The sequence below is a fragment of the Dipodomys spectabilis genome, unplaced genomic scaffold, assembly GCF_019054845.1.
Source record: "Dipodomys spectabilis isolate Male_0828 unplaced genomic scaffold, ASM1905484v1 ptg000515l, whole genome shotgun sequence".
In the NCBI taxonomy this organism is placed as follows: Eukaryota; Metazoa; Chordata; class Mammalia; order Rodentia; family Heteromyidae; genus Dipodomys; species Dipodomys spectabilis.
Window position 1 is genome coordinate 2,959,034 of NW_024871192.1, and position 25,967 is coordinate 2,985,000.

The 25,967-nt window shown below is 46.4% G+C and overlaps 1 long non-coding RNA gene across 1 annotated transcript in view; it reads right to left on the reverse strand.

The window, feature by feature from the left end:
- Positions 1 to 12,925: 12,925 nt before the first annotated feature.
- The window catches only part of LOC122099453, a 16,352-nt gene continuing 3,310 nt past the window's right edge, over positions 12,926 to 25,967 (reverse strand). Inside the window, exons 2-3 of the long non-coding RNA XR_006145926.1 lie at positions 19,667 to 19,671; positions 12,926 to 12,937 (exon numbers count right to left, since the gene is read on the reverse strand). This is a non-coding gene — a long non-coding RNA (uncharacterized LOC122099453). The remainder of the gene's footprint in view (positions 12,938 to 19,666; positions 19,672 to 25,967) is intronic.

Genomic DNA, 25,967 nt, shown 5'->3' on the forward strand with positions numbered 1-25,967 from the left:
ATGCAGAAGCTCTGCAATTTCATGCAATCCCATTTGTCCAACCTTTCTTTGATTTGTTGTGTTTCTGGGTCTCTATTAAGAAAATTTTGGCCTGTGCCAAGGAGACCTAGGGTTTCTCCTATCCATCCTGTAATGTTTTCAGAGTGTCTGCTTTGACTCCGAGGTCTTTGATCCATTTGGAGTTGATTCTGGTGCAGGGTGATATATAAGGATCTAGCTTTAGTTTTCTATAAGTAGTTAACCAATTTTGCCAGCACCATTTACTGAAGAGCCACTGTTCATGTGGCAGATTGCCAACAGACTTGGATATACACAAGTCTTGAATCCGGTTCATCAGTTAGAAACATTATATTGTCCCATAAGAGAAACATCATTGCTGGATGACATTTCAAAAAAACAAGCAGATAGCCTTCTCTAGAGGAGAGATCAGATTTTCCAATGATCCATTTGCATTGACTTCTATGGCAGCCTGCATCCAATCTGTGATGCCTGAGAGGACCTGGGTCTCAAGGAGCAATGATTCCACAGGTTGTGGAATATTTTCATGGTTATTTCACTTGTGTTCACATACATATCTCAATATTTATCCAATTATCATTATATACCAATGATTTCTCAGTAAGATGGTTTAAAATATACAGATATATGAAGATAGCACAAACAGAAAGACACATAGATGAACATGTTATGGGAACCAACCCAGAATTGTGGGAATGATGGAATAAAGCTAAACACGATGTTTGCATTGTAAGGTAGGAATTATAACCCACATCAGATTTCTCTGTGATGATAATAGGTCCCTTGATCCTACTGTTGAGGCTTTCACAGTGGGCTAAACCTTCCCAAAAGTCACTGCTTGTAAATATAGTGAAATGCCCCAAATCCCTGCGTTTACTGATTTATTTTTGACTCCCTTAGCACACTCATCTGCTCTGAGCACTGCCCTACCTGAGACTTGCACTACAGAGCTTATTCTATAGCAGAAGGACATGCAAATATCAGCTCCCTCTAAAAAAAATAGAATGGGTTTGAGTGAGGATACAGTAGGTCTTTGTGAAATTTCCTGGCCAGAATGCTCTGTGTTTGCAAGTGTGCAGTGTGAAGTGCAGCCGGTGGGATCTGGAGGAGGCTTGGTGTAGCCTGAGTGGTCCCTGAGACTCTCCTGTGCAGCCTCTGGATTTGGCTTCAGTAGTTACTACATGAACTGGCTCTACCAGCGTCCAGGAAAGAGGTCTGAGTGGCTCTTATACATTAGTGGTGATAGCAGTGACAAAAACTATGTTGACTCTGTGAAAGGTCAATTCACCATCTCCAGAGACAATTCAAGGAGCACGGTGTTTCTGCAGATGGACAGTCTGAGAAGATAGGACATAGCTTTGTACTACTGTATGAGACACAGGGGACCCAAGTGTGACCTCAGACATTAACCTCCCTGATGGTTGCTCAAGAGCAGCAAGTGTACTCAGCACCAGCATGGGATGCTCTGTGCCACCACGGGGATGCTCATCACACCTTGATTTTCAGGATCTGCAGGTACAGAGAGAGGAGAAGCTATGGCCATCTGTCAGCATCTGGTGCTTCCTCTCTGTGTATCATTTTCCCACAGGAGATTGTCACAGCAGATTCTGATGTTCTGTTTTTGTGCTTACTGTGGATGTCTCTTTATTAAAAAGGGATTTGTTTGCCTTTATATTTGTTACAGTACTAGAGTTGAGTACTGCCCCTTAGATTTTTAACTCGAGTCTGGCACTCTACCATTGTAGTCACAACTCACCTCTATCTTTTTGCTAGTTAAGTGGAGATTAGGTTCTTGGATTTGTCTGCCCAGAGATAGTTTCAAACTGATTCTCAGACGTCAGCCTCCTGAGCAGCTAGGGTTACAAGTATGAGCCACAGGAACACAGCTAAAAAGGCTATTTAAAAAAAAATCTTCAGACTTTCATAGTAAGAGAAATAATGAGATGCAGAAAAAAAAATGCCTGTTACCCAACTAGAATCCAAAGGAAATAAATTTTTTAAATAAAGAGAAGATGAAGATGACAAAGGGAGAGATAGGGAAGTTGAAAACCCTGGGGACTCAATATGGCCAAATCATATATTACAAGCAGCCAGGCACCAGTGGCTCATGCCTGTAATCCTAGCTACTCAGGAGGCTGAGATCTGAGGATCATGGTTCAAAGCTAGCCTAGGCAGGAAAGTCCAGGAGACTCTTATCTCCAGTAAACCACTAGAAAACTGGACATGGTGCTCTGACTCAGAAAACCAAGTACCTCTCCATCCCTTCTTCCCTCCCTCCCTCCCTCCCTTTCCCTCCTCTCTCCAACCCTCTCTCAACCCCTCCCTCCCCTTCTCTCTCCTCTCTCTCCTCTTTCAGTTTCATTTTTCTCTATTTTGGATGTTCCTGGGGCATGAACTTGGGGCCTGGACACCATTCTTGAGCTCTCATGTTCAAGGCTAGCACTTTGCTGCTTTAAGCCTCAACCCCACTTCTGCTTTTCATTTAGTCAATTGAAGAAAAGAGTTTTAGGGACTTTCCTGCCTGGGCTGGCTTTGAACCACAATCCTCAGATCTCGGCTTCCTAAGTAATTAGAATTGCAGGCATGAGCGCCTCCTCTGCTTGGCTCCCTCTCTCTTATTAGCACTGAGAAACAAACAATTCCTAAACTCCGGCATGTTAGCAGCAAAAGAGAAGCAGAAAACATGGGACCTATGTTTCTTTGGGCCTGGCTTACTCCACTGAATATAATTTTTTTCCAAGTCTTTCCATTTCCTAATGAGTGGTGAGATTCCATTCTTTCTGATGGAGGCATAGAATTCCATTACACACACACACACACACACACACACACACACACACACACACACACACACACACACACACACACACACAGAGCACATTTTTCCAATCCATTCATCTACTGAGGAGCATCTGGGTTGGTTCCATATCTTGACTATGGTAAATAATGCTGCCATAAACATAGTTGCTTAGAAAGCTGAGATCTGAGGATGGTTGTTCAAAGCCAGCCCTGGCAGGAAAGTCTGTGAAACTGTTATTGTCTATTAACCGGCAAAAGCAGAGCAGTGGCTCAAGTGGTATATTGCTAGCCTTGAGCAATAAAGCTTCAGTAATGAGTTCAAGCTTAAAATGGTACAAGTAAAGTACAAGTGAAGGAGAAGTGGAAGGATGAGAGGAGGGGAGAGAAAAGTAAAGAGGAGGAGGTAAATGCAAACAATTGCACTAAAAATATAGCTCAATAATGATACAATAATAAAATGATGATACAAATTTTTATAGCATAATATGAAAAGGAAAGGCAAAGCCGATGCTGGTGTCTCATGTCTGTAATCCTAGCAACTGAGGAGCTTGAGATAAGAGGATCATGGTTTAAAGCCACCCTGGGCAGAAAAATCAGTGAATTTTTTTTATCAGTTGTGGGGCTTTAATTCAGGGCCTTGTGCTCTTTTGAAATGTATTTCAAACTACTTAATTAGAGATGCTGTCATGGAGGCATCACACCTCACCTGCAAATATTTCCTTCCTTCAGAAGCCTAGCAACTCATCTGCAGCTGACCCTTGAGAATTATCTAGGTTCCACCTGTATTCTATGCATGCCATCCTGGCATCACAGAGGCACCTCCAGAGCCACCAACAGCAACTTACTTCAGGAAATAAGGCCATGGTTCTATCCCTACACTTGCTGCAAATTATAGAGCTCCTCATTGTTGTAATAAATTTCATATGAAAAGGATTGCCACAGATAAAGTAAGATTGAACAACATTAGACAGTTCATGTGAACATGGCTTTTGTGCCACAGCATCCCAGTGCTATAGCCTTAGGTAGTGCGACAGATAACAAACACTTTCCCAAGACACTTCCTGTCTCTCCAGAGTGGCTACTGATTTTAGCAGGGCCTTAGTCGCACTGCCTTTGTTTTCCCTAGATTTCTAGAGTGATTTCCTAGATTCTTGCTGAATAATTGAAGAATTTACAAAGTGAATATCTGTCTTCAATAGGGATTGGCACATTAAGAGACACTCAAACTGTTATTGACACCTGTCAAGCTGTTATTGACACCTGAAATCCTGTTTTATTTTTGCCTCCCCCATGAAGTAGTTGAAAGTAAAATCACAGTACCAGCTTTGGCTTGCATTAAAATTGAACATTAGACATGGAATAATAGAGTGTTCCATCATATTGCAATTTAAGTAAAAGTATATACAATTTAAAGTCAGCCTTCAGTTATCCTAAACTATATTTCACATGTTTAATACACACATATAAGTACCAGCTATACACATATAGACAATAGAAATATAGACTAAAGTTCCATCATCACTGAAATCCTACTTGATGACCTTTATACAGGGTTTCATAAAGTCTCTGCTAAACAATACCAGCCTGGGCTGAGAAATTGGCTCAGTGGTAGAGTGCTTGCCTTGCATGCATGAGGCCCTGGGTTCGATTCCTCAGCACCACATAAGCAGAAAAAAGCTGGAAGTGGTGCTGTGGCTCAAGTGGTAAGGTGCTTACCTTTTGGTGAAGAGCTGAGGGAGAGTGCTCAGGCCCAGAGTTTAGGACAACCAAAAAAAAAAAAAAGAAGAAGAAGAAGAAGAAGAAGAAGAAGAAGAAGAAGAAGAAGAAGAAGAAGAAGAAGAAGAAGAAGAAGAAGAAGAAGAAGAAGAAGAAGAAGAAGAAGAAGAAGAAGAAGAAGAAGAAGAAGAAGAAGAAGAAGAAGAAGAAGAAGAAGAAGAAGAAGAAGAAGAAGAAGAAGAAGAAGAAGAAGAAGAAGAAGAAGAAGAAGAAGAAGAAGAAGAAGAAGAAGAAGAAGAAGAAGAAGAAGAAGAAGAAGAAGAAGAAGAAGAAGAAGAAGAAGAAGAGCAGCCTGATACCATGATCAGGATACCACTATCCAAGCCAAGTTTTACTACATTTCTGTGTCCTTAGTCTCCTTCCTTAAAGACTAATGCTGTAAATCTCCACATAATCTCTAGCATTGGTAGAGCCTTGGTTTTTTTTTTCATTTGGTTTTGATGTTTTGCAACAGTGTTACTATGCAGCCTAGACTGGCAACGTATATCCTGCCTCTGCTTGTAGCAGCTGAGATAAGAGTCACACCATCATGCACAGCTAAATCTATTCAATTTTAAACTCTAGCTTTTTTAGCAATGTGATCTTGAGTTTCTTAACTTTGAACTTCAGTTCCTTCACTTAATAACCAGGAATGACAGAATTTGGTATTGGCATAAGAATGAAATAAGACAATGGGTGAACAAATGCAGCAATGGTACTCAATAGACACTATGCTGAAGATGCAGTATTCAACTTGCAGGTGGGGATTGGAAGGGAAAATTGGGAATAGGGCAAAGGATGACATTGTCCAAAAAGAAATGTATGCTTAACTTATGTAACTGTAATCCCTCTATATATCAAATGTATAATGAAAAATTAAAAATAAAAATATATTAAAATGAAATAATATAAAGTTTAAGAAGGTGCTTCAAAAACAAAGTCTCAATTAACGTTAAGCTCTAGTAAGTATTCTTCATGAAGTATAGAGATGTCCTATTTAAATTTGTTTAGTCCATGTAAGGCACAGTGAGACACAAGGATTGGGAAGCTCTAAGTGTCAAGCAGGACTTGGGGAAAGTATGTGGGATCCTCTCTTATCTGAAAAAAATATAACATTAACCAATGGGACTGGAGGGATGCCTTCAGTGCTAGATTGCTCCCTGATTTCCAAATCCAAGATTATAAAATATGGTAATAGACAAAAAAATTGCAAGTTAATGACTAAACAAACTTAATTCTATGTGAAAGACAGAAAATAGTGTCTCTGAGCTCAAGCAATGCAGATTTCTAGTTCTTTTCTCATGGCATGAAGAAATCAAGCTAACCTTGGATTTCTGAACACTTTGCTTTCCCAGCTAATCTAGTTCTGATGCACTGGAGACTTGTGAACCTGGCTTTGTTAGTCATGACAACAGCTCAAGTGTAGGCACAGTACATGATAAGCATACTGGATACTCAGGAAAGATATAAGATGAGAAAAGGGAATTGTAGAATGATAGCTAAAAGAAGCTCAAAGTCCAGGAGACTGTTATCTCCAATAAACTACTTAGAAATAGCTGGAGATGACACTGTGTGACCTGCAGCTATGACAAGATCATACTAGAGAAGCACATTGTTGGCAGGTTTGGGGCCATGGAGCAGCTCAGCAAGAATGCTGGGTGGGTTGGGAGGCATTAGAGCAGCAAGAATGGTCTGTCCCTTGGGTGTGTTCAGAGAGCCTGAGGTCTGTAGCTGTGCCACTGTAGCACTACATAGGGCATGGTGTAGCACTATATAGGGCTGGCCACTGGAGTCTGAATCAGGCAGATTCTGCGAGGGGCCCAAGCATGGTACTTATTCATCTTGGACAGCCCTTGTCTTAACTATGACCTGTCATGTACACCGGAGTTCTGGACCCAAACTAATAGTAAAGGCTTTCAACCAAAGAAGCACATATGCAGTGTGAATGACTGGAAGGAGTATGCATGTGGACCAGAAGTGAGACATGGGAGCAAGATGGGGGATTCTAAGATAACCTCACTGAGCAACACATCTAGTCAGCCATCAGGCTCATAGCACTGACCCGAGTACCACTGGCAGCTTGATGCAGCTGGAATAGGCCAGGCTGTGGGGAGCATCAATGCTGTTTCAAACCTACAACTTGCCACTTAGGCTTGGCGAAATGATGGGAACCATTGGTGTGGCTACGAGCCTCAGTGACATACTGTCAACTGACCAGAGCAAGTCTCTTCATGGCCATGGTTCTTCTCCTGGGGAAAGGGTTCCCAGTAAATGGCAGAGAGTGGCAGTGTCTTAATGAGTTCCCATTGTTGTGACAGAAGATCTGATACAGACAAATTAAAGCAGGACAGGCTTATTTTGCCTATAATTTCAGGATTTTTCAGTACATGTAAGTTTTTGTAAGACAAAACCTTCTCACATTCTGAGTGATTCCTTGGAAGTAGATGGAAGAGAGAATGAGAATGAGAACATACCGATGTACCTTGCATTCTCCTTTTAGGATATTTATTCTCTCAGGCTCCCAGAATGGGATGGTAATGTTCATCTACATTGAGTGAAGATCTATCCACACTGTTAATCCTCCTTGCAATAACATAACCCAAGGAGTGCTTTCCTAATCTCCTAACTACTTCTTAATCCACTCATGCTAATACTCAACATATCCATCACAAGTCCACCTTTATTAACCTGGAACTTAATAGTTCTGCATAACCCTAAGATTCCACCTTTGCTCTTGTAGGTTTTTGTCCATCCATTTCCCAGAATTCCCCATGGCTGTAAACAATCTAAAACTCTTCAAAATTTTAAGACTAAATTTTCTTATGAGATTCTAGGAAAACTCTTAGGCATGAGCCACTATGAAGTGAAAAACAACTCATATACACTAGAGGTAAAATGGCACAGATTATAGATTTCCACTCAATCAGAAAGGAAAATTCCCACCTTATGGTATTTTTACTTGCAGGCCACAGGACATTTCCCCCCCCCTTTTTTTTTTGTCAGTCGTGGGGCCTGAACTCTGAGCCTGGGCACTGTCCTCAGCTCTTCAGCTCAAGGCTAGCAGTCTACCACTTGTAGCTTCACTTCTGGCTTTTTCTGCTTATGTAGTGCTGAGAAATCAAACCCAGGGCCTCATGCATGCAAAGCAAGCACTGTACCACTGAGCCACCTTCCCAGCCTCAGGCATTCTCCTTAACAGGCATTTCATATTCCTGACATGACCAATACCCTGAGACCTCCACTACAGGATAGATTTCATCCTCACAGCATCACACATCACCCTCTGAGGAGCAGCCATTGGGGATTTCATCCAGGACACATGGACTCTGCTTTTTTTTTTTTTCTTGGAGATGGGGACAACACTTTTCTGTCTTGGTAGGCTTTGATTCAGCTCCCAGCATGTGCCACTGCTGCCAAGCTCTCAAATTCTTCTTAAAACCACTACTTTCTAGGGTGTTTTTTGTTCAGTTTAATTTATAAATTTATTTTTTATTTGTTGCAGTTTAAAAAACTTTATTATACTACACACTCTATTAGTAAATACACCAAATTTCATTTTCTCAAATGGTGAATGGAGTGCAAGATGGTCATCGCATGTTTCTTCTAAGCATAGGACCAGATTGAGGGATGGCTTTAGTGTATTCCTATTGAGTGACCACATAAGTGTGGAAGCCTACCATTGTCCTGTCATCATATGTCAGAGGAAGGTCCACTTTAGATTGGAAGAAAATGTTTCAAGGTAGTGCTCTCTGCTCTTATCCACTTCTGCTGCTGTAATAGTGTATCAGGATGCTTATCAAGCAGGAAGAGAAAAGATATTTCAAAGGAAACTGCTTTTAAAGTCCACTTCTAGGCACACTGATTTTCATTCCATGGAGCCTGTCATCTTGCTTAAATCTGGGTCCTACAAGGTACCACCTACATGTATTTTTAAATGTTTGTCTACAAATGCTTTTTCCAGGGTGTTACAAGTTAACATTATGTGCAAAGTGCACATAATTGCTCTCATGAAATAGCCTCTATTATACACCAAGAGTTGTGCATTAGTAACCTCTAATGCATTTCTTAGCCTTTTCTAGTTGACAATTGATAGTAACCACAACCATGGCATAGTGGGTCACACCTGTAAACCTAGGAAGTAGATGTGTGGTTTGAAGCCATCCTGGGCAAAAACTTTGTGAGACACCAACTCATCCATATCAAATGATGAGTGCCACATTCAGCTTTTTCTGCTTATGTGGTTTGTGCTGAGGAATCGAATCTAGGGCTTCATGCATGCAAGTCAAGCACTTACCACTGAGCCACCTTCCCCACCGAGTTTTATTTATTTTTTAATTTCCAAAATAGCTCCAGAAGTGGAGCTATGGATCCAATGGCAGAATGCTACTCCTCAACAAAAAGAGCTCAGGGACACAGCTTATTAAGTAAAAAATAAGAAGTTTTCAGTTTCCTTAGAAACAGAGCAGAGTTTATAGAAAAATTAAATGCAATAAGTTGTTTTTCTGAAAGCAGACAGTCAGGATGAATTTGCTACTTCTCCTCTGACTCCATCTCAGCTAAAATCTTGACTAAGACACTAAGGACTAACCTCTAACAAAAGTTTTATGCCCATGGTTCTGTAATGCTAGCTGCTGAGATCTGAGCACCATGGTTCAAAGTCAGCCCAGGAAAGTTCATGAGGCTGTCACCTCCAATTAATCACCAAAATGCAGAAAGTGATGTTATGACTCAAGTGGCAGAGCACTATCCTTGAACCAAATTGCTCAGGGACAGTGCCCAGCCCCGAGTTTCATCACTATGACCAGTAAATAAAACATAGAGAATATAGGGAATTATACAAAATGCCAGATTCTACCAAATAATAAAGAAGAGATGAACTCCCTGTCCTGCTGCCCAGAAGCTAGAAACTGCAGTGTTCCCAGGCAGGATGCACATGTGTACACCTTTGATTCCATAGTTACAATAGCAGAGCATGAGGTATTCTAACTCCTGAAAAATGCCTTTGGCTTGGCCTTTAGCTGGTTGTTTTGCAGTTGGAATCTCCTAGACTTTTCTGCCTAGGCTGCTTTTGAATTGTTATTCTCCAGCTCTCAGCATGCTCACTAAATAAGATGATAGCATGATCCATCATGGGATGACACATTGCTGAGGAACTTCTTTGAAACAATGGAGATGAAAATCCCCATAAATGATTGTAATTTAATGTGCAATATTGAGTGGTGGTTAGTCTGTTCAGGCAGGTGTACAACAGCCATCAGCAGGTCTGAGCTCAGCGCTCCTGGTGTTCAGCACTGATCATTTTTTAATTGTGCTAACCCTTTATATTATTGCAAGTGTTCTTTATTTTATGTTCAAGAATCTTATAACAAACAAGACTTGAAAATATCTTTTTCTGTTTTCCATTCAGGTGTGGGTTGGGGAGGGGGGGAGGGGAAAGGATTGAGAAGGGAGGTGGCCTGAGAAGGCACTGGGGACTGGCAGGGCATCAGGGTCTGAGCTAGTTCCCCAGTTCCTTCTGAATAAAGTGAGGCTGCATTGTTGGACAGTCAGTAGGGACAGGACACACTAGTGGGAGTCCACACTGGCTCTCTCCAGGACTGCAGTGTCCTGGTCCCTCCTGCCTGCTTGCAAGTGCCCTGGATGTGGCCCTCTCATGGGCCCTGGTGGGTGAATGTCCTTAGGTTGCCCCGCTGGCTTCCTGTTCCCAGATTTACCATGATTAGCAGCTGCCCCTCCTCACTTTGGTTCCAATCCCAGCACTATCTGCCTCCTACCAGCACCTCCCCACTCATGGCTCATGCCTGCAAGGCAAGCATTCTACCACTGCTGACACATTATTTTTTCTTGTTCAAAACACCATTGCTAGGAGGGATGAGTGACAATGTTGTCAGACAACTTGTATTTATATACTGTCTTGTAGAATGGAAACTTCTTTGTACAACCACCTAAAGATAACAATAACAACAATAATAATAAATGTTTAAAAAACACCATTGCTTCTGTCCTGCACTGATAGAAAAATATCCTAGTTCCCTTACCTGCACTTCTGATAAATGATTTTTATCAAGATTTCTGATTTACTAGAGACAGCTTACATTTGACCATTTATGTCAGTCACACCACACCGAGGTGACTCTCAGGTCAGGGAAGGAGCCCTGAGCCCGGCTTATCACCCCATCCAATTCTACTGACTTTAATCAAGTGCACTATTCCCTACCTGGTAACATTCCTAATGAACCTCATGATCATTTACAACATCCTTCTGGACTTCCTGGATATGAGAAGCCACAGGTCAGGTGAGTCCTAGGTCTGTGGGAGCAAGTCTCCTGCTGAGCCCTGAATTCTGAGTTCCAGGACTGTTCTTCCTTTAACTGGAAACTTCTTTATTTAACGTAAGCCACTTTTGATTTATGAATTTGTCATTTTTCTATTTTTACAAAATAGAATTTTTGAAGCAAGTCTTGATTTATGAATATAAGGTGGCATTTGCTATTGTACAGAGAATAAATATAGTTAATGTAAGCCTTCGTTATAAAGGAAGCTATTTGTTATTTGTGGGGGCTCTGGGAAGAATGTTTTTCCAGTCCCAAGTCTTGAATTCTGAGCCTAGGCACTGTCCCTGAGCCTGTTTGTGCTCAAGGGTAGCACTCCACCACTTGAGCCACATTGAAGCACTTGAGCCACTACACAGTTTTTTCTGAGTAGCTTATTGTAGATAAGTGACTCCTACCCAGGTTGGCTTAAAACTGCAATCCTCAGATCTCAGCTTCATGAGTATCGATGATTACAGATCTGAGTAACTGGCACCCAGCTGATAATCGAATATTTTTAAAAATTGTATATTCCCAGAGACAGTCATGATGGTTTATTGCTTGCTGTTTTGGAGGCCTGAACTCACATTAGAGATACTGAGAACTCAGTAGTCTGTCTAGCAAACCTAATATATTGGCATCTGTCACATGATAGCTTGCTATTATTAAAGTTCCATCTTTGTGTTTGAGATGCTGAGATGTGAAGAATAAGGGTGAAAGCCAGCCTAGGCAGGAAATCTGTGATACTCATCTCCAGTAACTTGAACAAAAAAATCCAGAAGTGGAGCTGTGGCTCCAGTGGCAGAGTGCAAAAAATAAGAAGCTCAGAGACAACACAGGTCCTGAATTCAAGTGTCAGTATTCAATTCTCAGGACTGGGGCACACACACATACACATACACACACACACACACACACACACACACACACACACACACATACACACACACACACACACACACACACACACACACACACACACAAACACACACAAAGAGCTGGTCATCGGTGGCTCCTGCCTGTAATCCTAACTACTCAGGATGGTGCAATCTGAGGATCATGCTTCAAAGCCAGCCCCTGCAGGAAAGTCCGTGAGACTTCTGTCTCCAATAAACCACTCAGAAAACTGGAAATGGCAGTGTGGCTCAAGTGGTACAGCGGTAACCTTGAACTGAAATTCTCAGGGACAGGGTCCAGGCCCAGAGTGTTTTTCCATGACTGACAGAAGAAAAAGAAAAAGAAAGAGCAAGAAATAAATAAAAAGAAAATGCAAGGATGTGGGGAAACAAGAACAACAACAACAAAACCCACAGGACTTCTATCTTGGGTAGAAATCTGACCACCTAGGGAAACATACTAGTGAAATGTTGACCCTGACCCCACACTAAGTCATGGATCTTGGAATAATAGCTGTTTCTAAGGAAAACAGGACCCTGCACAAAAGCATGAACTATAGTATAGTATATTCAGGAAGGATTCCAATGGTGTAACTCCTTTGAACACCTGAATAGCATGACAAGGGTGGAAGGATAATGTCAAGGAAAGTGGGGTAGACCAGTGAAGAAAGGAAAGGTAGATGAATGCAGCCACGATAGTCAATGTAAATGTGTGAAAATGGAACTAGACAAACAGGTGATGGGGGCTGGGGAAGGGATGACAAGAATGATAAAACGGGTGACATCTATCATATGCATTGCACTCATGATCTAAAGTATGGACATGAAAACCCTTTGTACATCAACTTCATAAAATACTATTTGTAAATGTAATGACACATTGCACTCACAAACTGATATGTTGAATTGAAATTCTTTGTACAATTACTTAAGTATTTCTATAATAACAAATTCCTTATTAAGCTGGGCATTGGTGTTTCATGCCTGTAATGGTAGCTACTCTGCATGCTGAGCTCTGATGTTTCCGGTCTCACATTCTTCCTCTCTGCTTTGACAGTATAATATCATCATTATTTATGATAGCGTACTTTAAAAAAAATTTTTTTTTGGTCCTGGGGCTTGAACTCTGTGCTTAGGCACTGTCCTTGTGCTCTTCAGCTCAAGGTGAGCACTCTACCGCTTGAGCCACAGCACCACTTCCGGTTTTCTAGTGGTTTATTGGAGATCAAGAGTCTCATGGACTTTCCTGCCAGGGCTGGTTTGAACAATGATCCTCAGATCTCAGTCTCCTGAGTAGCTTGTATTACAGGCATGAGCCACCAGCTCCTGGCTCACGGTAATAATCTTGAACACACATTTTACTCCGTGTTTTACATTGCCTAATAATATTCTCACATTGATAGGCTGTGAAGCTGCTGTGGGTTTGGTATTATTCTTGCAGTGTAAAATAACTACACTCATTACCTGCAAAGCTTTAATCTCTGATAATGCTGAAAATTATTACCCCCAGAACCATATTCATCTCTATACCTTGATATTCCTAAAGTCACATGAATGATCTGAATTAATTTAACCATTCATCACCTACTTATTAGCATGGAATGTCTGTTCATATGTACTCGCTATCATGAAAATTACTTTCACTACTTTTCATTTTTCTCTGTACCGCATTCTAACCCTATCACCCTGACTTCTCCTACATTAGTTCACCTCACCTATCCAAGCAGCCTTTAACATACAGAAAACAGGTCAATACTAATTGTTTTTCAAGTCCTTTCATTATAATACATGCATGGAACTTATTTCCTTTTAGGTTTTATTTGAAGCAAACCTAATTGTGACTCTCCTAATCATTATCTGAGAAGGGAGTCTGACAGAACAACCTAGCATGTGCACGCTCCCAGAGGACCCTCTAGCAGGAAGCAGCGCTCACTACACCCTGGGCCCCATGATGCCCACGTGCTGAGCGCGCCCTCTGGCGGGAAACAGCATTCACTGCACCCAGGCTCTGAGCACCACAGTAGTTTCAGCTCCAGCCTGTGGAATGGCCTGGCCCTGGAGACCTGGGCTGCTCTCAGGACAGTCCTTCTCCACTAAGAGTCATCCTCATCATCCCTTAATAAAAGGGCAAAGGAGAGGAGGAGGGTGCAGCGGAAGGAGATGGCCAGGAGGGACGTAGAAGCTGCGTGCACCGCGGTCCGGTGCGGGTGCGGTGGCCCAGCCCCTGCCTCCGATTTCATCTATGCAGCTTTTCCCATGACAGTTAACGAGATACCGAATCGGTTATTTCTTGAAAGATTGTCCCCAAGCCGCTCTGCCTTTCCCTGCCTTTCCCTGAACGAAGGCGGCTTGACGATGTGTGGGTGCCCAGCACACTTGGGGGCCATTCCATCTCCTGATACTGTTCGCTGTCCCGTTCTGCTGCTAGGCGCTGCGGTCCGAACCCTGGTTCCCATGACCCACTAACGCCCCCGGAGCCGGTCCACACAGAGCCCCAGAAGGACCCAGTTCTTTGCCCAGGGCTCCCCTTGCGGGTCCTGTCGACCACACCCCGCACCGGCCACTGACAACCCTGACTAGGGAACCGAATCTGGACCCTGACCTCCGGCAACGGGGGGGGGGGGGGGGGGGGGGTAGGGGGGGGTGGAGGGGGGGCAGGGCTGCGCATGTGCAGTGGGGCTTACCGGGCAGTGGAGAATCCGCTACCTCCCACCAGGTGTTTCCATAAGGCATGGCGTGGTGGACTCACCTGATCCAGCTCCTGGGACGGTGCCACCAAGGCCTTGGCCAGAGTTGTGCCTGCTGCTCAGCGCTTCTGATTCTCTACCACAAGTTTAGACCAGGATCCGTGCCCAGACATGAGCCAGCCAAGTTCACGACCCCGCTACCCCGAGCCCAGAGGCCACCCTTCCCCACAAGCACCAGGCCGGGCTCCGCACCCCGGTGCCGCCAGTGTGCAAGCGAGAGCACGATGGTGTGAGGCTTTATTCACTACAGGTCTATGCAACCTGCGGGAGCCCAGGCTTTTCAGCGAATCGGCTTCTCCTTGGGTCAGTAGATGCGGCTTGGTCGCACAGATTGGCTCACCGGGAATGCAGACCCAGATGTGAGGGAATGCAGGGCCCAATCACCATGGAGACCAGAACCCGTGAGCATTACCATTGAATGGAATCCCTGGGCTTCAGGAACTAGTGTTGAAGGAAATACACAAAAGCCCCACCGGGGCCTCAGTTTATGTATAGCCAGCTTGTTATTCATGCAGCATTTATACCACCTACTGAAGTTTGGAAAAATTGTAAGGTAATTTTTAATGTGATTCTGTGTTTCAGAGAAAATCTAAGCTTTTGTGGTGGTGGTGGTGGTGGTGCAATATAACTTCCTGGTAGATTTAAGTTTGGGATATATAGGAAATAAAAATTAGGTTGCCTAGTGCCCGGTCAGATAGTACATGTTGTCATTCTTCACGCTGACAAATAGATTCGTTTTTGGACAGGAACATGAAAGGGTACATGTTAAAATATGTATTTTTCATAAATCTGCATGGATTGTGTAGAACATCAAAGCTGTTTTTAAAGGAGAGATTCGTGGATGTATTTGTGCTGTGCTTTCATTTCTTTGTAAATGAAGTAATGACTGATAATACACTTGTTGGCCTTTTCATGCCTTCATATATATGTACACATATATAGAAATAGATGTCTGGTTTTTTGGTTTTCCAGTGTTTGGAAAGGAACTGATGGCAAAATTAATATTAAGTATACTTTGCCAGATAACCATGCAGACAGCAAGGTACAGAGAACAAAGAAAGGTTTATTGGTGGGGAAAGAGTGCCTGCAAGACTCCTTCTCCCAAGGGAGGAATGAGAAGAAGCACCGGTTATTTTTTGGGGTGACCTATATAACCTAGGAGGTGTAGGAGGTGCTAGAAGGTGCTAGGAGGTGGAGACCCTGGTGTCCACATGTGGGCCAGGGACTTCATCATGTCAGACTAGGATTTATGCCTCCTATCCACCTAGTAGATAAGGGTCCTGCAACTGCCCAAACCTGAAGTTCACCCTAAGGGTTCTTGTTGCCTTATATGGTGGTATCGGTCCCAGAGAAGTGCAATCCCAAGGTAAAGGGGGTTGGAAGTTGATTATGTACTGCCTTTACTATGTGGGCCTAGCGTTGCTTAGGAAGGGAGTATGTTAAGCTGTGGAGAAGGGAGGGAATGGACTAAAGCTATGGGAAGGGACTCATTTTGCTAACAGGACCTTAGTTAGATTCTCTACTGATGAGCTATACCTCCACCTTAAAAACAATTATAATTGTAGACATCCCATACTTCAAGGTCAACCTAAAGCATGAGTGGCAAAGCCAAACACAAGCATGTCAATTAAATAAAAACAGATTTTGGTTTGCTTTGTCATAACTCATGAACTACTAATATTGTATCACTATGTTTAGAAATTCTTTACTATCTTATTGGCACTTTAAATTTATCTAAGTAGTCATTGATTTTGAAAATCACAGCATGCTTAGTAGGGGTCAATTAATGGTCCTGTTGAGGAGGTCATGTTGAGGAAAGACCCACAGCCTTTTCAGTGTGCTCTTGCAGCTGGTCCTTGAGAGGGAGAAAAGGACTGTAGCTAGAGCCAGGAGAAGGCATGTAAGGCCCTTTCACAGTGAAAAGGAATGAGACAAAAGCAAGGTGGGATTCAGATTTCTCTACCTGTCTGTCTTCTTGTGACCTGATGTCAGAGTCTGCACTAGCATGGATCCTCTGGCCTCTGTTTTATTGCAAAGGCAATGAGTGAAGAAAAGTCATGTGATTTGAAGTTAAGAGGGATTTTGGGTCAGCCTTACTCAGCCTTATGTACTATTGTTGATCAGGTGTGATGTAATGGCGGGCTGACTTTTTCTCTTTTTTGGGGGGGGGGGCGGTTGTGGGGCCTGAACTCTGGGCCTGGGCGCTGTCCCTCAGCTCTTCAGCTCAAGGCTAGCGCTCTAACACTTTAGCCACAGCGCCACTTCCGTCTTTTTTCATTTTGCTTATGTGGTGCTGAGGAATGGAACCCAGGGCCTCAGGCATGCAAGGCAAGCGCTCTACCACTGAGCCATCTTCCCAGCCCTTATTTGTTCTATTTATTTCTCTCCTTCCTCATCAATCCCCAAACCATGTCTGTGGCAGTATTTGTTGTATATATTTTGATATCCTATTATTAGGTGTATACAGTTTGTGTATACAAACTGTATGTGTAACATTTAATTAGTATGTCTTTATCTCAAACCTAGGCATCATGCATGCATTACTAATGCTGTGCATTCAACGATGCCATATCTTCAACTTATAGTGTAATTCTTTCTCTGTTGGAAATGTACTGTATTTTCTAGTAATTCCTTTCCAGAACATGTTAAATGTTTATGCCAGAAGCGATAAGGTTAGAGAGATTTTCCTTACCCTTACCTTTTCTCTCCATCGGTATTCTCAAGAGATAAAATTTCACGAAATCATATGACAATAAATTAATTTGAAATCATATGTCATCACTATGTGAAGATCATTGCTATTATTTAGGCATATTAAATGTCAGTTTTTAGGTAACTGAAGTGGCTTTTCATACCTCAATCTATAACCCATATTGCCCCCTCTTTCCCTTTATTTCCTCCATTTCTTATTCTCTGTGAAGTGTGAGGGGAGGTTGGCTAAGGGGGAGAGGGAACTGCTTGTTTTCTGGCTCTGCTACCTAGCTTGGTACCAATACCACAACTTTGAATAATCTGTGGAGAGTGTCAGGCAGCCCAGAAGACAAATCAAATCTTGGACTGAGTTCTGTGGTTGCACCTCTGTGGAACTCTGTTGCATTCCTACAGTGCCCTGCCTTTTACCCCACCTTTGGACCCACAAGAATTCTCTGGCTTATTTCCTGTCAGACAACTGGAATTCCTAACCTGGGTAGTTGCAGAAAATAGACAGTAGGTGGCGAGTGCTCACCATAACATTGCCTAGAGAGGGAGAAGAACGTTGGTGATGGCTGGACTCTGGCATATCAGTGATTATCCTGGCACCATACCTTGGATGCACCGTGTTCTGCCTGACTGAAGCACACAGGACAGTACTGATGTCTGCCAGTTTTCACTCTTGCATAATATAATACTAATTCACCCTGAGGAAATCTGTAGTAGAGCTGCGACCTCAATCATTTAGATACTGTAGCTTCTCAGTTCCAAATGTACATTTTGCTGTAAACATAATTAGTCTCTGAGCTGGGTGCTTATGGCTTAAGCCTATAATCCTAGGTACTGAGATGGCTGAGAGACATCGGAGGATCATGATTCAAAGCCACCATTGGCGGGAGACACCCATAAATGGTGCTGTGGCTCAAAACTGGTAGAAAACTACTCGTATATAAATAAAACATTCTGTGATAGTGCCCCAGACGCTTAGGTGTAGCCACACAGTAAAGAAAGAGATAAAGACAGATTGTCCCTTGGAGGAATTAACAATGTGTCCTTTATGAGGGTTAGCATCTGTTTGTAATTTTTACAGAAGCATAAGTTAAAAGATTTACAAGCCGGGCGCTGCTGGCTCAGGCCTATAATCCTAGCTACTCAGGATGCTGAGATCTGAGGATCGCAGTTCAAAGCCAGCCCGGGCAGGAGAGACCTTGAGACGCCTATCTCCAATAACCAGAAAACCGGAAGTGGCGCTGTAGCTCAAGTGGTAGAGCGCTCGCCTTGAGCTGAAGAGCTGAGGGACAGCTCCCAAGCCCAGAGTTCAAGTCCCACGACCGACACACAAAAAAAGATTTACAATACAATAGTTTAGCTGGAGTTAAAATGGAGTATTGGCCTTCACCATTCAAAATAGAATTAACCAATCACATTCAAAACTCAAACCAATATTTTCTCATTTTCTCTCCTGTTTAGTCACAGATTGCATTTTCTTTTCTATTTCTAATTCCTTGAGCCAAAACTCTTGTCTTTTTCATACAATACCTTAGAATCTTATAATTCAAACTTTGGTCTCATGGTGCCTGCAATGATTATTTTTAATCTCAATTCCTACAGTGCCCCACCCCCACCCTTCCTTGATTCATTCATTTCATGAGAGGAAACTGGAATTCACAAGCATGGTATTTTCAGAAAGTGGACACTAGATGGAGTTTGCTCACTGTCGTTCTATTGTTCTGAGCGAGGGCAGGGAAAGGAAGGAATACCCATCACACTTGGCGGGTAGTGAGAGCTTCTTGATTTTACTGGCACCATAAAGTGCCGCCTCATGTGATTCTGCCCTCCTTGTGGTCCTGCATTACACAGTACTAATCAGCCCTGAGGAAACCTTCAACAGACCTGAAACTACAGTTGTTATAGATACATAGCATAGCTTTCCAGTTCCAAATCAAAGACAATTTCCCCTGTACAAAATGAGCCCCATTAGCCTTATGCTGCTGGCTCATCTCTGTAACCCACAGCTACTTAGAAGGCTGAGAGAAATCTAAGGGTCGTTTCCAAGCTGGCCTAACAGGGTAGTCTTTTAGTCTACTGTGAGATTAAGGATTCCCCAGGAAACCACATGTGGAGCTGTTGCCCAAAAATGTATACTAGTAGCTGCCTTGGGGAAAAAATAAAATGCAAATATCAACACCCAGGCACTGAGCTCAATCCTCACATCCAAAAAAAAAAAAAAAGGTAAGGAAGAAAAGAAGAAATAAAGAATTCATTTCAATTTTTTGTTTTGTATGAATCATTTCCATGTGATATTTCTTGTATTTTTCAAGTCTATTAATATATTCTGTATAGAACACTACCTTAAGATTGCTTTCTTGCAGTGTTCTTATCTTACGCACTCATTAACTTAGGCCTTGGCCTTTGCAAAAGGTAGTTCTCTGAGAGGCTTCCTGCCTACATATCCTGATAACAGTCCTTCTCTTCTTGGAATTCCAGTTTCTTCTAAAAGGTCCTAAGCAACACTGCAACTAAGTCGTTGCCATGACTACATTTACAAAACAAAAGTTATCTCAGTTACCTGTGGAACTCTGCCTCCCTACTAGGCCAACACCCACCCTCTATCTTCCCTTCTGGGTGTGGGTGGGGCAAGCTGACTAAATGGCTCCTGTATTTCCTGGGAGGCTATTTTTTTTTGTGGGGGGGGAGGTTCCGGTCACGGGACCTGAACTCTGGGCCTGGATGCTGTCCCTCAGCTCTTCAACTCAAGGCTAGCACTGTACCACTTGAGCCACAGCGCCACTCCAAGCTTTTTTCTTTTTGCTTATGTGGTGCTGAGGAATCGAACCCAGGGCCTCAGGCATGCAAGGCAAGAGCTCTACCAATGAACCGCCTTCCCAGCCCATGGAAGGCTATTTTTTTAATGTGGCTCCCCAGTTATCTGTTATTATGGCATTGAGAAGCTGGGTTGTGAAAAGACGCGCAAGACTACAATTAGTACGGAAAGTCTAGTGCTAGTGGAAGCTTACATGTATGGTTTCTAGAGTGGCTGGAGCACCAGTACTGAAAAGAAGATTACAACCTGTCTGGAGAACTAGGACAATGATTACATGATTGGTGAGTAAACTTGCTTCCCATTCCATTTTCACCATGGTTTTTCACTCTAATAATCCAATCTGTGGCCTTCTTTTTCCCTTATTTTCTCCACCCCACCCCACACCCAACAGCAAGGGACAATCCCCCTCTATTCTCTTTTCTCTGTCTTCTCTAGAATCACTTGCAATATAAACCAATGTCCTCACCTACTCAGGTAAACTTTTTATATAGGTATCAGAATAAAATTTCTTGAACTATATAGACTTTTATTCACTTGATTTCCCTTAAGTAAATTAAAATAACTGGCTGTTGACAGGGCACATCTGGATATTTCTATCGGTCCCATAGAGATAATCTGTTACATTTTAGGACATGGTAGATTATATTTGCTATTTCCCCAAATGGACTTTACAAAAGCCATCCGTGGCCCCAAAGATGTTTCTGGACCTCTCATCATGTGTGACTAAATAGGCCTCAGTGAGTTAAGCTGAGAAAGCTGCAAAACAAAGCAGATCACTTCAGTTATGGAATATTAAGAGAATAAAAGTAGCTTTATACCACTGGATCTTTAGCGAGAAGATAGAATAAAAAGAAGAAAAAAATATTGGAGGATGCAATATAAACCAATTGAAACGTATCCAACCGATGATCTGGCTTTGAAGTGGCTATTTACTAGTGTGGTCATAGACCATCGTGTCCAGAAGGATAAATCAATGTGTTTTGAAAGATCCTAAACCAAATATACTTGTAATAATGACCAAAAGGCTAGGACAGGTACGTTTCTGTCCTCCTAATTCCAGCTTTAATCCTAACATGTCCGGTTTTTATAATACCTTCACAGTCATGCCACTTATGGATATTACGTCTTATGTCTTCTCTGCAATATCTTAAATGCTCAGAGAAGTTACACCTTCTGACAAAAGGACTGTATGTGTGTCACACACATGGGGGCACACACACTCTGTTTGCCCGGAGTGCTGTGTAGCTTACCATGTCCAGTTATAGTTTAGGTCTAGCATCCACATAGGAGGGAAAACACGTGCCGTGCCGTTGGTCGGTCGGTCGGTCGGTAGGTCGGTCTGTCTTTCCACCGGTCTGTCTTCCCCTGGCATCACCTGTTCTAGGTCCTTCTCCGCCGCCGGCAGCCCCCCCCCCCCCCCCCCCCCCCGCGCGCTCCTAGTCCATCGATCTACTTCCCTGTAACTGACATAATCTTATTCTTATTCTTTGGGGAACAGATGAATAAACTTTTCCTTGTGGATATTGTACACACACCGTAACGTGTGTGTGTGTGTGTGTGTGTGTTGACGGAATAGAGTGTTTGCCATGCCTGATTCCCTGGCTCTGCCTCTCTACCCGTCTGTGATGCGATGTGTGTGCTGGGGCACTTGTGCCTGCGTATGTTCCCAGTGCGAACTCCAAAGAGAAGTACGCCCTCCGGGCCTGTGGGTTCTAACCGTGCTTCGCCCCCGGGAGATAGGATCGCCCCTCTGATGCCTCCACTCTGTTTGGGCCGGGGCCCCTCGTCTCTCCCTGTCTTTCCTCCTAGGGTTCCCTACCTGCCCTCCCCCCAGCCCCGCACACACACACTGTGCACCGCCACGCTCAGGTCCAGGTCCTCCACCACAGGCATGTGAGTGATGATGCCTCTACCCTCCAACGCCTGTGTGTAGGGTTTAGATTCATCGCCTCATGCCCCGAATCCTGCTTCAGAGAGAGTGGCAGAGCCTATTAGAAAAGGCTAGCTGTCTGGACAGGCTAGAGTACGAACTGGTGAGAAGGTCGTTCCGTCCGGTGTGGTGCCCGGGGATAAGCGACACACGGGTGCCACCTCCCCTTCCTTCCCCACCCAGCCAGTGGCTCTCGTTTGGCTTTCCTGTCATTCAGTGATGGATGAGTGGACTCACGCTTCCCATTGCACTGTCACCGTGGTTTTCCAGACCTGTGTGTGTGACGTACCTACTCCCTGTGTGTTAGAAGAAACCTCTCTCTGGTCTTCCCCCTGCCCTTTCCCTGCCTGTGAGGGGTGGCGAGTGGGGGCGGGGGGAGGGAGTGTGTTGTGGGGAGGGAGAGCGGCGGACTTTCACAAGTGAGCGGGGTGCCTCCCGAGGGCTCCTCTCTTGCTGGAGCCGACCCATCTTTGGGAGTTTTTTTTTTCCTTTCTGGTTTCCACCTGGGGGAAAAAGAAAACAAAACGTACAAACAACCCCCCCCCCAAAAAAAAGACGGGCAGGCAGATGGTGGGACCGGGGCGGCTGTTCTGTCGGACTTTGCGCCCGCAGGCGAGCACGGGGTAGGGCCATGCGTTGCCGCTCTCTCTTCCGTGCCCGGTCTGTGCGGGAGTGGCAGCTTTGTCGGGTCGACCAGTAGTTTTGTCTGGGCCCGAGGCCTTGTCCTCCTCCCCTCCCTGGACTCTGGTCTTTGAGGGCGAAAAAAGGAGAGTACGAGGGACGTCTCGGGAGTCGGGGGAGAGGGTCCCTGGGTGAGCGGATAGGTGGTGGGGCTGGTCCCGGCCCGGACTCTGACCCCCCCCCCTCCCCGGAGTCACCTCCGAGTGAGCGCTTGGCGCATGCCGGGTGCGAGGGCCTGGGTCGCCGGCCCTGTGTGGCCTTCCTCCATGGCCCCGGCGGCCGGAGGACAGACCTCTCTGGCGGGAGGAGCCTTGGGCACAGCCGAGGCGAGCCTCGGGGCCGGGACCTACCTACCATCTGCGGGGACTTGCCCGGTGGGCCCTGCGTAGGGGAAAACTCGAGGCGGAGGGAGCACCCCGGGAGTCGGGGACCCGAGCCCGGGAGTCCCGGGTGTGTGCGTGCTGGCTCTGTTGGGGACGTGTTGGGGACCTGGTTTTGACATGGTGACGTGAGGATTTTGTACCTGCAGGAGGGTGCTGGCATGCTGTGTCCCAGTGGCTGTCAGCAGGTCTTTGGGGGCTCTCTCGGATGCTGTGTGCCGGGCCTTTCCCGTCTCTTCCCGGTCCGGGTCCCCCTGTCCTTCCCCCCGCACCCTGGGCTCCCACTGCCCTGAGCAGGCCCTGTGCCCCTGTGGTGGCTCGTGGGTGTGGTGGTGGTTGGTTGGTGGTTGGCGGCTGAGTGAGTCCCGTCGTCCTTGATCTCTCCCCCGCTCCCGGTGCCGGATTCTGGCCCTTTCCTCGGCACGCCGAGGAGGAGAGTGGTTGGTTGCCTGGGGTGCATAGGTAGGTCCGCGCGGTGTGCTTCCCTCGCCGTGGCTGGCTTGAGGAGGAAAAGTGGGGGGGCGAGTCCTGCCTTGCCTGTGCGTGTGCGGCATCCCCGTTCTGCAGTTGGGCACGCCCGACCTCCGTGGCTCCTTTTTTTTTTCTTTCTCCTATTGCCCCTAGCTCTCCAACTCCCTCGACCTGCCGCTTCCCGATGGCAGGCCTGGTCGGCCGCTGAGCTGCGCTACTCCCAAGCGCTGTCCGTGGCTTTTTTCTTCTTTTTTTTCTTTTCTCCCTTTCTAGCTTCTTCGGTCCTGTGCCCGGCAGAGGTGTCCTGGTTATCCCGAGTGCCAGGGACGTTTAAGCCCGTTGTATTTTTTCATTTCTTTTTTTCGTTTTTTTTTTCTTTTTTCTTTTTACCTCGCTTGTTACTCACGAAAGGGTGTCTGTCCTGCTACGCTTTTATCCCAGGCTGTTGGCCCCTCTCAGGAGCTGAGCTTCCTGGGCCACCGCCTCCCGAGTGCCGTGTGGCTGTCTTCTCCACCCCCTCGGTGTGATTGATGTGGTGATGTTGCGATCTCTTTTGGGCCCGGGCCTAAGCTGCGCCAGGCAAGGGACGGACATTCATGGTGAATGGGAACGCTCTTCTCGTTCTGCCCGTGGGCCCCTGCCCTCACCGTCCCACCGTGCCGGCGCCGGTGGTATGCGGGGAGGCAGGGGTGCGGCAACCGGGTCCGGCTGCGCTCTCCCTCCCCTCGCCGGGAGGTCCGGGACTTGTACACGCTGGATGAGGGGGTCGCCCTGATCTTGCTCCTCTCTTCCTGTGACTCCTTATCGGCACGGGGGTCGGCTCTCTCCGCAGAGAGGGAGGGTCGGTGCTCCGTGCTTGCCCATGCTGTGTGGTGTGAAAAGCCGCGCCTCGCGCTCTGCCCTCTTGCAGTGCTCCCGGAACGCTCCCGGTCGGTTCTCTCAGGTGTCTGAGGATGAGTGGCTGTGTCGTTCCGGATCCTGGCATTGTCCGCTGCCTTGTGCCAGCCTGCTGCCTGTGGTGTGTCCCAGCCGTCCTTGGGTTCGTGGGGCTTGTGTGAGTGAGAAGTTACCGTTGAGGTTGACATCTCTGCTGGGGGGGTCGAGGCGGTTCCCCAGAGGAGCGCTCTTCCCTTGTTGCGCTGGGTGGTGGCTTCCCAGCCTGAGCTGCCGCCCTGGTCCTGGCTTGTCTTCCCTGCCGTGTCACCTGGCTTTTATTGCACCGGGGGACCTTAGATGTTGCAGTGGGAGGCGAGCCAGGCCTGTGCGGGCTTCTGCCTGTGTGCGCGACTTTGCTCTGGCCCCACACGGCAAGGCCGACTGACCAGGGTTGGTGTTGCTGCTGCCGCAGAACCCCCCTGCCCCACCCCTCCCTGCCCCCGTGGTGGGAAGGATGGACGCCTCTGATGTGTGCTGGTCCCGGCGGGGTTCCCATCGGGGTTGGGTGCGGGCCACCCTCAGAGTGAGGAGAGGTTCTCTAGCGATCCTCGTTCGGGAAGCGGCATGCGCTGCTGGGTTATTGGGGGCCCGCACCCGATGGGCTCCCGCGGCCCTGCCACTCCCTGTCCTGCTTTTGAGCGTTAGTGGCTGCCCACGTCAGTAACTGCGTGCCTGCGCCTCCCCCCTCCGAGCTGGGGGAGGGTCCCGCGGGGCCTCTCCCTGGCCGTCATCTGGTGTGGTGAGTGGAGGATGTTCCCGATCCGTCCCCGCCCCTGCCTCGCATGCAGTGTGTCGAGTGGCGGAGCCTGGAGCCCATGCCGGGCCACGATGCGAGGGCGTCTGGTGTGTGGCTTCCCGGCCTCGTGCTTGGGGTGCCGTGGGGTTTTTGGGGGTCTCGTCCCCCTCCCCCTTCGGCCCCTGGCAATGCTGTTCCCGAGCGTCTGTGTGGGCCGCCGCCCGGTGGTGATGATGGTGCTGTGCGGGTGCTGGGCCCCGCGGTGTTCCGGGGCCGCTGTGCCCGTGGTGGTGTGCCGCTCAGGGGGGTTCTGGCCCTCCGGAGCTGAGGATCCCGGTGTGTGTGGGCCCTTGCTCACGCGGCCGAAAAAGAGGCGGTCGATGATGGGTGCTGTGCCCGGCAGTGTGGATGGATGCGGTGAGGCCCTGCTGGCGCAGGCGACTCCGCGGGCGTTCACGGGGTCTTTGAGGTGTGTGCGAGCTGCCTGTTCCCTCTCGGGCCTCTTTTGGGGGGGCCAGCCGCTGCCACGGTGGGGGTTTCCGGTCCGCTGGTTGGCCGGCTCAGTGTCCCAGGCATTGCGCGGGACCGCCCCGGAGTTGGGAGTGGTGAGATCCCGCGTTCGTTTACCTGGCGTGCCGGCTGTGCCCGGAAAGGTCTCACCTCCCCGTTGGTCTGCGGCTGCGCCACTCGCCCGTGTGAGGGGGTGGCCGCTTGCTCACTCGCCTCTCACCCCGGTGACCCGACCCGGTGACCCTCCCACTGCTCTTCTTGTTGTGCTTCCGGCATGCCCTC